This window comes from Petaurus breviceps, unplaced genomic scaffold (genome assembly GCF_028583685.1).
Source record: "Petaurus breviceps papuanus isolate PSGF00001 unplaced genomic scaffold, PetGlider_PUasm1.0 185, whole genome shotgun sequence".
NCBI lineage: Eukaryota > Metazoa > Chordata > Mammalia > Diprotodontia > Petauridae > Petaurus > Petaurus breviceps.
The window spans coordinates 29,930,583-29,944,707 of record NW_027185797.1 but is presented as its reverse complement, the minus strand read 5'-3'; the positions used below and the strand labels follow the sequence as shown (position 1 = coordinate 29,944,707).

General features: G+C 42.9%; 1 long non-coding RNA gene across 1 annotated transcript in view; it reads right to left on the bottom strand.

Annotated features, from left to right (window-relative positions):
• Nucleotides 1-8,530: 8,530 nt before the first annotated feature.
• Nucleotides 8,531-14,125, bottom strand: part of LOC138161499 (uncharacterized) — a 6,341-nt gene continuing 746 nt past the window's right edge. Inside the window, exon 2 of the long non-coding RNA XR_011168394.1 lies at nt 8,531-8,870. This is a non-coding gene — a long non-coding RNA (uncharacterized lncRNA). The remainder of the gene's footprint in view (nt 8,871-14,125) is intronic.

The window sequence follows — 14,125 nt, the reverse complement described above, 5'->3', positions numbered from 1 at the left end:
GAGAGAGAGAGACAGAGAGAGAGAGAGAATGAGCACACATGGGGTGGAGGGCACTTCTAATGTGGGAAGTGCAGGGTTGCAGTGAGCTTCCAGGGTGAAGAGGTTTCTAAGGCCTGGTAGGGACAGCCCCAAGAGTCAGAAGGGCAGCTTGGAGTGGAATGAAGGGAGAAGAGGGCCAGACTCTGACCAGCTCTTCCCCCAGAGAGTTCCCCTGTCTTTGCTCATCTCCAGCTTCTCTGAGGACCTCCCTCCTCTAGTAGAATAGAAGCTCCTTGAGGGCAGAGACTGTTTTCTCTTGTGTCTTTGAATCCCAGGCCTGACCCAGAACAATAACAACTAAAAGTGAGCTCTGTTCCAGGCACTGGGTTAAGTGATTTACAAATATTATCTCACCTGATCCTCACAACACCCTGTGACATAGGTGCTATTATTGTCTCCATTTCACAATTGAGGGAACTAAGGCAAACAGGTTAAGCTTTCCCAGGGTCACATGGTTAGGAAGGGTCTGAGCTTGGATTTGAACTCAGGCCTTCTGGACTCCAGGCCCAGATGGAGCTAGTCACCTAGTTGCATCTGCCAGTGTTTAAAAAGTGGTTTTTGAATTAAAGAATTCAGCTGAGTTGAGTTGAATGGAACCATGGGAGAAAAGGGTAGGTTAAAAAACCACCAAGCATCTAGGTCTTTTTACATAAGCAGTCCATCAATAAACTTCTATTAAGCACCTACTATGTGCCGGTCATCATGCTAAGCTCTGAGAATACAAATATAAAAAATGTAGTCCCTGCTCTTCAGGTGCTTACCGTGAATTTGGGAAGACAGCACACAGAAGAAAGCCAAAAGAGGGGGGGAAAGATACCTGGCTGAGGGGTCATTGTAGAGAGGTCGAAAGGAGCTCAGTCAGGAGGGAAAGGAAGAGATGGCTGGTCTGGGCCTCCTCCTTAAACAGAGATTTAGGAGCAGCCTAGATCATAAGATTTGGAGCTTGAATCTTGGAGATCATCTGGTCCAAACACTTCTTTGGAAAGATGTCTCTAGAAGTGGCCCAGAGAGTTTAAACTTGCTGCCAAAGTCGTGGAGTCAGGAAATGACAGAGCCAAGGTCCTTATGTTACATCTGGGTCTTTCCTTCTCATTTCTTACCTGGATGCACTGCTTTGGTCTTCTCTGACTGACTTCTCCACCATGCCCTTTAGGGCAGGGACTGGCTCACTTTTCCACGCCCATTAGCACAGGACTGACACAGAGTAAGTGCTTTTCATTCTCTCCTGAGAAGTAAATTCCCAGGGCCTTTAGAGAATTTGAAGAGAAGTCAGACATGAAGAATAATGAAAGATGTTAGGTTTGATTTCCCTAGAGTAGACATCACAGAATTAAACTTCCCTGGTTACTACTCTCCTACATACTGTTATCTTCCTTATTAGAAGGTAAGTTCCTTGAGGGCAAGGACTGTGTTTTTGTTTACTGCTAGGCACATAGTAAGCATCAATCAACATTTTTTTCCACCATTCATTCATTCCCTGTTTATGGGTCAAATGCCATGTTACTATTATTGTGGCTTTATCTTCAGTTTCTAAATATTTCTGATTAAGAATTAATGGAGTTCATGATGAACTCTGACTGTAGATTAAAGCAAACTTTTTTTTACTTTCTTTTTCTTGGTTTTTGTTTGTTTTTTTCTTTTGTGACATGGCCAATGTGAAAATATGTTTCACATGATTTCACACGTATAATTGATATCATGTTGCTTGCCTTCTCAGGGGATGAGGAAGGCGTGAGAGAGAATTCGGTATTCAAACATTTTTTTAAATGGATGTTATTTTTTAAAAATATAACTGGGAAACATTTAATGAATAAAAATACAGTTGTTCTTAAAGAGTTAATGTGGGCGGCTAAGTGTTGCAGTGTCAGGAGGACCTGAGTTCGAATCTGGCCTCAGACACTTAACACTTACTAGCCCTGTGACCTTGGGCAAGTCACTTAACCCCAATTGCCCTGCCCTCCCCCCTCCAAAAAAGCAAAAAACAAAAAGAGTTAATGGAGTTCAGCACAATGATTTGTTAAATGGGAGCCACATCAATGGGGGTACAGGTATCAGAGTGTATAGTAATGAGTAATCCTTTCCACCACAGTGGGCAACCCTGAGAGGGAGTTGGAACAGTAGCCCAGCCTGATCTGGGACCCCCCAATCTGCCTGTGAGTGCAAATTGGGTGAGTGAATAGACCCAGAGAAGGAAGGTGGTAGGGGGTGGGGGGAATTGGTGCCACACCCATGCTACACTGATGTAACCTAATCTCCATCACCTAAACTGACCTCTTTTCCTTCTTCCTCCTTCTCTCTGTGCTTATATGTACAACTCAAATATGGACACATGGTAGACTTTAAGGCATGAAATGGGAAGTATTCTGGGATTGAAAAGTGCATTTTTTTTCACCTGAGGGGAGCTAAAACAGATGTGTATCACCCACGCTGTCCAACCTGCCCATTTCCTGAAAAGGTTAACACAATGCACACTTGACCTTTAAAAGCCACATTCAGATTTTCAGGATACTTACACGCAAGTTGTGATTTTAATCAAACTTCCTTGTGATATATTTTCCTATGAAAGTTCATAGCTCCAAGGTACAGTAGGGGTAGAATGGAGTGGTGGATTTAGAGAAGAGATCTTTCTTTTTTTTTCTGAAGAAAGTCTTTAAAATTTTTTTCTATAAATTTCAAAGGCCATTTATCTACCTTAAAATATCTTCAGTTATATGAATGTATCCCTTTTTATCAGGCACAGAGCCTGGGTATAGGATTTCTCACCTCTAAGACTCATAGCTCTTGCTCAGAAGATTAATCAATCTGAATTAATTAAACACCTATTATATCCAGGCACTGAGGATACAAGTTTAAAAGTAGCACATGCCCCTTCCTCACCTCAAGGAGATTATATTTTATTGGAGAGATTCACTGTAAGACCCCACCCAGGATGTTGTCGCCAATTCCCTTTGCAAGGGTGTGGTCCAAAAATAATTAAAGAAAGCTTTGTCTAGCTCTAGTCCTTGCATCCTCAGAACAAACCCAAAGACGGGCTGGTAGAATCATAGATGGTCCTCTGGTATAATCATTTTATAGATGAGGAACGACAGCAAGATGTGAACCCGGAGAGTCCAGGTTCCACACTGGTTTTACCCAGTACCCATCATTGTCTCTTCTGGGGTGAGCATGGAACATGTGTGCATTTTTTTCAGTGATTTTCACTGTCCTTTTTCTAATTTTTCTTCTTAGAGTAATCAAGGCAGGACTTTCTTTGATATCCTGTGACATTTTTTCTAAGCTCTTCACACATGGAATTAATCAGCAAGCATTTATTAAGTATCTATGATATTCCAGGTTAAGCACTAGGGAAATAAATACAAATGAGTGTGTGATGATCCTGGGAGATCTAGTTCAAAATGTCTAATGGTCAGTTGTTGTTATGGAACTGTGGCTCCGCTGATGTAGTTTGTAGATGGATGTATAGAAATATAAGTCATCAACACAGGGATAAGAACTGACTCTTACCAAAAAGCAGCATAAAGAGAGGAGAGCCCAAGGCAGAGTCTTGGGGTATACCCATGGTCAGTGGGCAAGGTATAGATGATGAACCAGCAAAGGAGGCAGGCATGAGGACAACCAAAAAGGGAGCAACATCACTGAAGCTCAGAAAGGAGCGGCTCAGTAGGGAAGAATGGTCAGAATCATCAAATGCAATGGATGAGGGCTAGGAAGACTGTCAGATTTGGCAACTAAGACAGATTATTGGAAGCTTTGGACAGAGAAGGCCCAGTTGAATGATGAGGCCCCTAAGCCTGATTGCAAAGTGTTGAAGAGTAAATGAAGAGAGAGGATGTGGAAACAGTGAGTGTAGACAGGTTTTTCTGGGAGATTGCCTTAGCTTTCTAAGAGGAGAGATATAAGATGGTAACTTGAGGGGGTGGTAGGGTTTAATGAAAGGGATTTCTTTTATTTTTTTAAGGATAGAGAAACACTTGGACTTTTCTGAAGACAATTAGGAAGGAACCAGCAGATAATTAAGATTAAGAATGGAGGGTGGGGGGGAGGGGAGGACCTGATTTATCCCAGAGCAGTCAGGAGAGGATGGGATCGAAAGCACATTCAGAGGGTTGGCTTTAGTCTGTCTATCAGTGGGTTGAAGATGATGTCAAGAGGCTTTGAGATGAGGGCAGAAGAAGCGGCTGTAGCAAATGGCCTCTGTTTGCAGTAAATTAAGAGGCAAAGACCCAGACTGAGAGAGTTGGGGGAGGGCAAGGTGTAGAGGGGTTAGGGAGAAAAAAGAAGGAAGAAAACTATGTGGCCACCTGGGCATCAATTGCCCATGCTCCTTGAAATCGTGGTCAATACACTGATGATTCCTTGAGCTGTTTTCCTATTCATGCCTAAGATTACAATGTCGAACTTCCTCAAAAGTTGGAACAATGTCAATCAGTGCAGCATGGGGAGATGTAATGACCCATTCGAGGAGGCCTCACCAGCTTTAGATAGGGTGCTCATTCCACCTGCTGTTCTTCCTGACCTTGTCAGATGGGTTGTTTAGTTTTCAGGACATGCCAAGAAACCGGATCATTTGGAGGTACAGTCCATGGGTACTGTCTAAGAGCAGGGAAATTTTAGGTCCAAGAAAAGCCATTAGTTTTAGAAATGGTAAGCAAACCCTTGCCCCAGTAGGAGGCAATTCTGCGCCTTTCCAATCACTCACAGGCCTACAAGTGTTTTCTAATGAGTTCATTATTTTGTTTATTCTGTTAAGCACAAGTCAGAGCTCACTTGACATCTGCATTATTAATGACCCTTTTCAAAGACTGTTGAAGTTCAGTTATTGGTAATGGCCCTAAATGGGCCTCCCACTTGGGCCAGACCCATCTGTCAAGGCTGTAGAAAAAAGATAAAACTCCCTTCACATTCTTAACATCCCCATATGACCTTGTGGAATATGGCACAGTGGGAGGGCTACTAGATTGGGGTCCAGGAACCTGGTCTGGATGACCTTAAGCAAGTCCCTCTAACTCAGTCTCAGTTTCCTCATCTGTAAAATGGAAGATGTCAACTATGTGGCTTCTAAAATTCCTTCTGTTCTAATCACTTAAATCTTAGTTGTAAAATGAGGAGGTTGGACTTTTTTTGACCCTATCATTCATGTCTCCCAAGACTTCTCTTACTTCATGTGGTCTCCCAGAGACCAGGTACCAATTCCTTTTTGTCTTTGTGGTTGGAATTCTTGTTGTTCAACCATTCAGTCGTGTCTGACTTCATGACCCTGTGGACCATATAGCACACCAATACTATCCATGGGGTTTTGGCAAAGATAGTGAAGTGGTTTGCCATTTACTTCTCCAGGGGATTAAGGAAAACAGAAGTTAAATGACTTGCCCAGGGTCACACAGCTAAGAAGTGTCTGAGGATGGATTTGAACTCAGGTTTTCCTGACTCCAGGCCTGGCACTCACCAGCTGTCTCAGTGGTAGGTACTTGATAAACACTTCTTGATTTGAATTGAATTAGTATCTCTGAGGCCCGAACTGCTTCAGCAACAATAGTATCTCTGACCCAAAGGTAGGCTTGACTCCCTGCTAATGTGCTAATGGGTTTTGTGGGCGACATTATGGAAGATAACTCCACATTGCATGGCCTCTCATGACACATGGATGGAGCAAGCAGGGGTGGTTCCATTGCTAAGAGATGACAGTCTGGAGGTTGATGTTACCCCAAGAACATTAGTCACCACAGACTTACACAAGCTACAAACAGGATCTGAAACTTGGGAGACTGCCTGTGCTCACCAGCAGGACTGTCAAGCTTCCCTGCCCCAAGAATGAGATGTAGAGAAAAGAGTCCAAGGTACTGAAAAAATCAGTGAAACCAGGAAGATCATTAAGGGAAGGAGAGAGAACTCTGAAGTAGGATTGTCTGCTGGGCTCTTCTATCAGGTAGAATTTTATCCCCTTGAAATCATTACACCTGCATTTATCTATGATTCTTGCAACTCATGTAGTACCTGGTACTTGGTAGGTACTCAAGAATGGTCATTGATTGATTGACTGATTGATTGATTGGTTGATTGATTGGAGAACAGGGGGGGAAATGCTTTCCAAAGGAATTGGCCTGACCATTAACTCAACAGTGGAGAAAGAATTCCTATGATCCAAGAGTTAACCTTAAAAAAATAAGCTCAATTGACCTTTTAAGACAGATAGTGCACTGCTATAGAACTAACATTGGTTAGGAGTTAAAAATCATCGGAAAAGATCCTGATGTTAGGAAAGATTGAAAACAAAAGGAAAAGGGGATGGCAGAGGATGGGATGGACAATGTCATGGAAGCACCACTTTGGACAGACTGAGAGAGAATAGAGAGAGGATAGAGGGGCCAGGCATGCTGGGGTCTATGGGGTCACAAAGAGTCAGATATGACTGTGCAATCACAGTTAGGAGCTGGAAGAACTAGATGCAAATCCCAGTTGTTGTCACCTGACTAGCTGTATATCCTTGCCTCACTTCACCTCCAGAGCTCAGTTTTCTCATCTGTAAAATTCATGATTTGGACTTGATGATGCCCTCTGGATTCCCTCCATCTCTAAAGTCCTCACTCTATCACTTTGTGTTTCGCTCATCTTCCCTTCAGCCTGTTGTTTCCATGGATAACAACTGGTTAGTGAACTCCAGTTAAAGTCCGGAAGTCTCAAGATCATGGATGTAGAGCTTCAGGGGACCACTTGAGGGCCCCCAGCCCAACTCTATCAATCTACAAGTGAGGAAACCTAGGGTGGAGAGGACAAGGGATGCATCCAGGCAGTGAATAACACAGCCAAGATTCAAACCCAGGTCTTCTAAATCCCAACCCTAAATTCTCCCTCTCTACCATATTCTCTTTCTCCTGACCAACATGTTTGTCCAAGTGCTTGAAATAGATCTTCCTCGACTCCTATCCCAACCCCAAACCTTGGGATTCCTTAAACAGATAAATTTAGGTTCTTCTCCCCACTTCCCAAAAAGGTGACTATCTCCCCTAAAAGAAGTCTCTTCTGTTGACATTCAAAGTCCTTCCTGATCTGGCTCTAGGCTAGCTGGAATAGACAATGATCACACATTTCTCTGCTTCACAACTTCTAGTCAAACACATTGTGCTCTACACCTTTTCATAGGCTGTGGTCCATACCTAGAATAGCTCCCCTCCTCATCTCTGCCCCTGAGAACCTTAACTCCCTTCCAGACCAAGCTCAAGTGCCATCTCTTTCAGTGAATAGTTCTATTCCCCCCGTTGATAGTCCCCTTCCCCAACTTTGCATATTTTATGTCTCATATTTTTATTTACTTATATATGAAAAACATTTATATTTGCAAAAAACATAAAGCTTTTTCTCGTAGCATATAAACTCCTAGAAGGGATAAATTATCTCCCTTTTATATGTGTATCCCAGCACCTAGTAGAGTGACTGGCTCATAGTAGGACTAAAAAAAATGCATGCTTAAAGAATGAATGAAGTCCCACTTTCTAGCATAGCTGTTGAGTTCTTCTTTCTGATCTGAGTTGAGCTGCTGCTCCTCAGAAAAATCTCTGAAAATTGTGCCAGCCAAGTGTGAACTAGGTAGAAAGGAGTTAGCAGACATGCTTCAGAAGAGGGTTGAGTTGGAGAAGATGAATAGCGCATGCACTTGCAGAGAGCCAGTGGTCCAGAGAAGAGGGCGGTTGGGCTAAAGGGCAAAAAGCACAGGAGAAGGTGAAGGGCATTATGTACTTGTCCATGCCTGGACAACTTGAGTCCAGTTACAGGGTTTGTCAAATTCTGAGTTGTCAGAGGTCCCTGGGATGCTCCTCTGTGACTGTTCAGGAGCAAGATGACAACAGACCCTAAACTTCACCATGAATGCTGCATGGTTGAATTATATTCTCTTTCCCTGGTGGAGTAGAGGAATTGAGTATCCTGTCCTAAATATTTGGCAAATGACAGACTTTTTTTTTTACAATTTTTTTTAAGCAATTGGGGTTAAGTAACTTGCTCAAGGTTACACAGCCAGTTATTTCTGGGTATGGTGCTAAGTATCTGAGCCCGGATTTGATCCCCAGGTCATCCCAACACTGGAGCTAGTGCTCTTATTCGCTGAGCCACCTGGCCTCCCCTAAATGACAGACTTTTGTGCATGGATGCAGAGGATGTTTCCTCCATCCTGAATTCTTTGTTAGTGACAAAGAACCTCATTCTTCTGTTTAAATTAAATTTTTTCAAAGTCAAATGCCTTTGGCTTCTAGATGTATGGGTTTTGTTTTTTGTTTGTTTGTTTAGTTTGGTGTTGCCTAGCATCGGTGGGGGCTCAGGCTATGCTTCTACATAGATGAAGACTCCCCCAAAGCACCTTGAACCCAAGAAGTAATGAAGGATTCCAGCACTGGAAGAGTGGAGGGTAGGGTGGGGCAATCTTACATTTGTGAAAAGAGCTCATAAACTAAAGAGAGGAAGGAGAATATGGGGAGTGATTGAAGAAAGCCAGTTCAGCTTTCCCAGGGGCCAGATTCCTTTATTATTCAGAGAGACATGAAGAAAGCAATGAGGCCCCCCATTCACTGAATGATTTAGGCCAGGTGGGAGCTCTGGAGCCGAGTGGAGTGGAGTGGGTTAACGTGACATGCTGTTCTGTCAGGAAGTTGACTGCAATATTGCAGAGCAGGTCAGACTGAACCCTTGGAGAAGTCATTAATTCTCCTCTAGCTGCCTCGCTTTCATCCTCATGTGTTTAATTGTAAATTATCCTGCCTTCCTCTGGTCTCTGTCTTGTTTTTCCAGCTTTGTTCCAATGCCTGGGACCCCAACACAAATGGGACATGGGCTGAACTCTCCTGAGAGAGAGAAAACAAGAATCAAAACAAAAGACAAGGACCGAGATAAGTTTTAAACTGAACAAGACATCCTCAGAGCCCGGAGACAGAGCTGTTAGGAATTCAAAACAAACAAACAAAAAATGTGTCTTCCAGCAACTAGAATGCAACAGGTTCCTAATGAAGAAAGTCCCCAAGATTTTAAGTAAGAGAAAAAAGAGCTACAAACTCCCAACTAGCCCCTGGCTGTGCACAGTTGGGCAAAGAAAACTAGGTTTGCTTTTTGCTGTGATATTTTCATCTTCCTTCAAAGCTTTGGGGCTTGTTTTTAATTTTAATTTTTTTTTTTGGATAAATGGTTTCTGGTGCCTGGATGCTATAGCTGCAAACATTTTCAAGAAGAGAAATCACACAGTGCGTGGGTTCACCATCGCAGGCCCCATAATAGCAGCATCACTCACACGTAACTTGGTTTCACTGGCTGATATTAAGAAAAATGCTGCCTGCAGTATGATGCACGGGTCTGTCAAACCCACACCCCCATGCCCCGCTGGTCTGAAAATGATTTCGTTTTATCGCCTCAATTCTGCCACACCAAGTTCATAAATTTGGATTAGGGATATGAGGGCTGCATCCAACCACAAGAGAAAAACCAAACCCTGTTACTGGTCCAAATGGAAGGGCCATTTTGGGGAATGGATGTTGTGCCCGACTCCCAAGTTGAAAGGATTTTGCCTAAAAAATCAATGTGAGGCTATTGCTTGAGCTTTGGAAATGTGAGGCCTTCTTTCCAAAGGGACTTAGATCTTGATGATAAAGATGACCAGCCAGGCCTTGAAAATAGTAACAACCCTTAATTGCCACAGAGCAAAGGTTTTTTTAGAACAAAGTCATCTACTCTAGGATTTGATCAACTATGAGGTTAAAGGCAGAGAGGTTTATCTCAGCTAGGGAAGTGGATTATTGCCCAGGAAAACAGGAAGATTGGTAGCTTCATCAACCTAATACAATAAGTACCGTATTTCAGGAGAAGCTTAAAAATAACCCAATAGAGGGAAAGGAGAACAAAGTGGAATCCAATGATCTTGTAAGGGCAAAGCTGATGTAACTGAAGTCCCAGCAGCAGTGGCCTCAGGAGAGAGAGACTAAGGGAAGAAAGGCTTCCCCCCCAATGGAAACTTTGGGGCCTTAGCAGATAACTGAGAGTTAGGAGATTTGATGAAGAAACAAGAGGTGATAAAACCAAGGAAACTTCTGGTCCTTTTTGTCCAGATGCTTTGCAAAATATCAGTCAGTTTTTAAAAACAATGCTTAGCAAGTACGCTCTGGCTTCCCTGATGAAGAGCTGATCAGGTATACTCTTTGGGATTCTAGGGGTACCCTCTCTCAAAGCAGCTAGCATTCATACAGTACTTTAAGGTTTGCAAAGTTCTCCCCATATACCATTTCATTTGCTTTTGTCTAATGTGATCATTGTTTGAACATATGTTATTTGAGCTTAGCTAATGCTATTAGCTCAAACTACCTCCCCACCCCCACCCCAGGCTGTGCTTTCCTTCCCCAAGTTCTACTTAACATAAATTATATTTTACAAAGCAATATTTATTTTGAAGATGTAGCAAGAACAAAAATTCAAACATTTGCCTCCAACACCTCAGGGACACCTGGGAGAGAGGGCTAAGACATAGCACAGTTTCTATCTAACATGGATCTTCCCAAGTTCGTGTCCAAAGTGATGCCTGACTGCTTGTGAGGAGTACTTGATAACTATTGCTGGAACTCCAAAGGTTGCTCTTCAGGACCACTCCCTGGGGCATCAAAGCAAGAAAGGAGGAAAGGAAAGAAAGAAAGCTTTACTATGTAAGCACTGGAGATCGAAATATGAACAAAAAGAAAGGCAGTCCCTGAGAATTTATAGTTTAATAGGGAAGGATAACACAGAAGGAGCTCCAAGGTAGGAAGGGAGCTGGGGTGCATGGTGATGAAGATACCCAGCATGAAGTTAGGAACAGGGCCAGGAGTGAAATAAAGCTAGGTCAGTCTAGCTCCTTCACAAAAAGGAGGCTTTAGGACAAACTATCCCATGGGAGAAGGGACTTACAGGTCACAGGGATGGTAGGGTGCTCCAGAGAGAGGGAGCCCCGGGTTTTGAGGGAATTTCCAGGATGAGATGGCAATAGAGGCATGGTTTTGAAGTCTAGAAAGCAGGAATAAGAGTGGGAAGGTAAAACTCAGTGTGGGTTCAGACTCTTGAAATCCTTGGTCTCACTAGACCATTTGGCTTCTTGGAGGTACTGTACACCATCAGTGAGGGAATTCAAATGCAAGAGAGATCCTCCAAGAGAAAGCATTCCAGGAGGAAGCTGAGGTTCTGAGTGACTAGAGACAGTTCTATGCAGTGAACAGAAAAGACTCCTCCAAATCATATGATTGGTAGACCAGAACCAGTCAGAGAAGGTCTGTGCTGGTTCCAAGGTATTGCAGAGACCCACCATCTTGACTGGATGAGACGATCTCCAAGGCTCCTTCCAATTCTGAGTCAGAGAAGTATGAGAAAAATGACTGCTATTTATGTCAATCAATGAAGAAGCATTTGTTAAGTACCTACTATGCGTCTGCCTTGCCTAGTGTCATAAGCATCGCAAAGGGCTTTTCATTCCCCATCTCCTTTGGTCTTCATAATAAATACAGGAACGCTAGTGATTCTGTCTGGGTTGTTTTATCATAGAGGATGGTGATGATGGCTAAATTGTCCAGCATTTTAAGGATTACAAAGTGCATTATCTCACTTGAACCTCATAACAACCCTGTGATGCTGGTGCCATTAATATTTCCATTTTGTGGATGGTGAGATTGGGTTTCTGAGAGGTTAAGTGATTTGTCAGAGACAGTGTTTGTATCCCCACCCACTGACCCCACGTCCAGCTTCTTTTCCTCTATACACCATTGCCTCTTAAAGGCTATTTGGTGAAATGCTCTCACATTCTATATAAGGAAACTGAGACCAAGGGAAGAGAATATTCAAGTTTACATGGCTACTGAGCTGCATTAGGGAGACATGCCTGATGAACACCACGAGATCCATTTTCACCTTAATTTCCATGTCAACTTCTCCAGGATCTGTGCCTTCTCCTTCCTTCAAATTACTGTATGTAGTATGTATTCTAAGCTTAAAGTGTGCCAACTCTTGGAATGTCTTGTATATGTGTGCATACATATTTGTATGCATGCATACACCCTTGTATGCATGCATACACACATGCATATCTGCAGGTACATTGTGTTTGTGTCCATGCATTGTGTAGAAGTGTAAATGTCTTAAATGTGTGGATTGTATGTGCATGGTTGTGCACATACCATGTTTCCCCAATAATAAGACCTATCCCAAAAATAAGCCCTCCCCTTACTGTGTAAGATTCCTCTAAAATAAGCCCTCCCCCGAAAATAAGCCCTATTGAGATTGCTACTGTAGTGAAGGTGATCCCCTGTGCTACACGCTACATTACGGTACCCTCTGTATGCACCAACCCCCCCACTGTGAAACGCATGCCGCGCTCTGAGCTGCATCCTATCAGGGCTGCAGCAGTGAGCGCGTCATCCTGTTCTTCCCCAGTGATTTGCTTATTGAATAAAGGTACATTTTTTTGTTCACATTTACCTGTTTATTAAAATTGCTGTCAATGTTCATTAAAATAAGCCCTCCCCTGAAAATAAGCCCTCTGGTATTTTTCTGTCCAAAAAATTAATAAGACAGTGTCTTATTATCGGGGAAACACGGTATATGCACATATGTGTGTAATGTGCTGCACACATTTGGGGGGGGGCTTCTCCTTTACCCATGGAGGATATTCAGTCCATTCGTGGTTCCAGTCAACCATGCAGAAACTTTGGGGAAAGCTCCTTCTAGCCATAATAACTCATCACAAAGGAGTTACTCTGTGTGGTGTTGAAAAGTCCCCTAACTGGCTGCTGAGTCATTACTCAGTGATATACAAAAGAGATGACCGGTCATCCCATCTCTCTTTTTTGCCAAGTCTGAATCATGATGCCCTTTAAAGTCCCTTCCAGCTCTGTGATTCTGTCCCCCCAGGACATTCTGAGCTGCATCTGGAGATTCAAGGGGGAGAAGAACAGCGACCCTATTTCACCCAGTCTCATGCGGCCATGAGAACATGTCATGCCTAGGTATGTGTGTCTGTGACTTGGATGGTACCGTCTTTCTTTGGGGTTTCCTTTCCTTACCCAGGTGACTTTGTGAATTTAAAAAAAAAATCTGGAAGTCGTCAGTTGCAGCTGTCTCATTGTCTCCCTGAAAAAACAGGAGCCATGGTATCCACCAACATGGTGACATCAGTGGTGTCCACAGTGGCTGATGGCAAGGCAAGTATTCTGCATCAGAGAGAATGACCCCAGAAAGGAAAGAGCAGCCCATACTGGCCACTTTCCTGACAGGCAAGCTGTCACCAGTGGAGTGTTGGGACAGTGCAGGGGAGATGAAAAATATGACAATGAGTCAGCAGACCCTGATGACTGTTTTCTGTTCCAATGATATTTACACATACACCTCTCAGATGATTGTACTGGTGGTTATAAGATGTTACTGAATTGGGTGTAAATCTGTACTGAGCACAATTTTTTAAAATGGTTACTATTGCCTTCTGGGTAGGAAAAAAAATCACCTCATGTCATACATTATGTATTTACATTAAGATTTTCAAAAGTCCTATACTTAATAGCAAAAAAATAACATTCTACCTGTGACATGAGGGTTGAGGTTTAATGAGTCAATGAGTATAAGAATGAGGAGTCTGGTCTCTAATGTCCAGGGGTGAAGCTCCCCTGAAACAAGACTCAGGCAAGATGCAATGGCTGGACAAAGACAGGATGGGACAGGAACTTCTGGGGGGTCACTGGCAACTGCTGTGTATCCCTGCTGAATGAAGAATTGAGACAATGTGTTTGTGCATGTGAGAGCTTGTGTGTATGTGTGTTATATATGCACATATATATATGTACACACACATATGCACTGACCTATATATAATGTATATAAATATAAACACACACATATATCATATCTATACACACACATATACCTGTATACATACATATTTGTATGTTGACTGGTCTTGGGGCCAGGGACCAAGCAGGAAACCTCTTCCACAGGACAACCTTCTCATGATAGAAGATAACTATGATCTCTTAGTCCCCTCTCATCTTCATTGCTTTTTGTCTCTCTCTCTCTCTCTCTCTCTCTCTCTCTCTCTCTCTCTCTC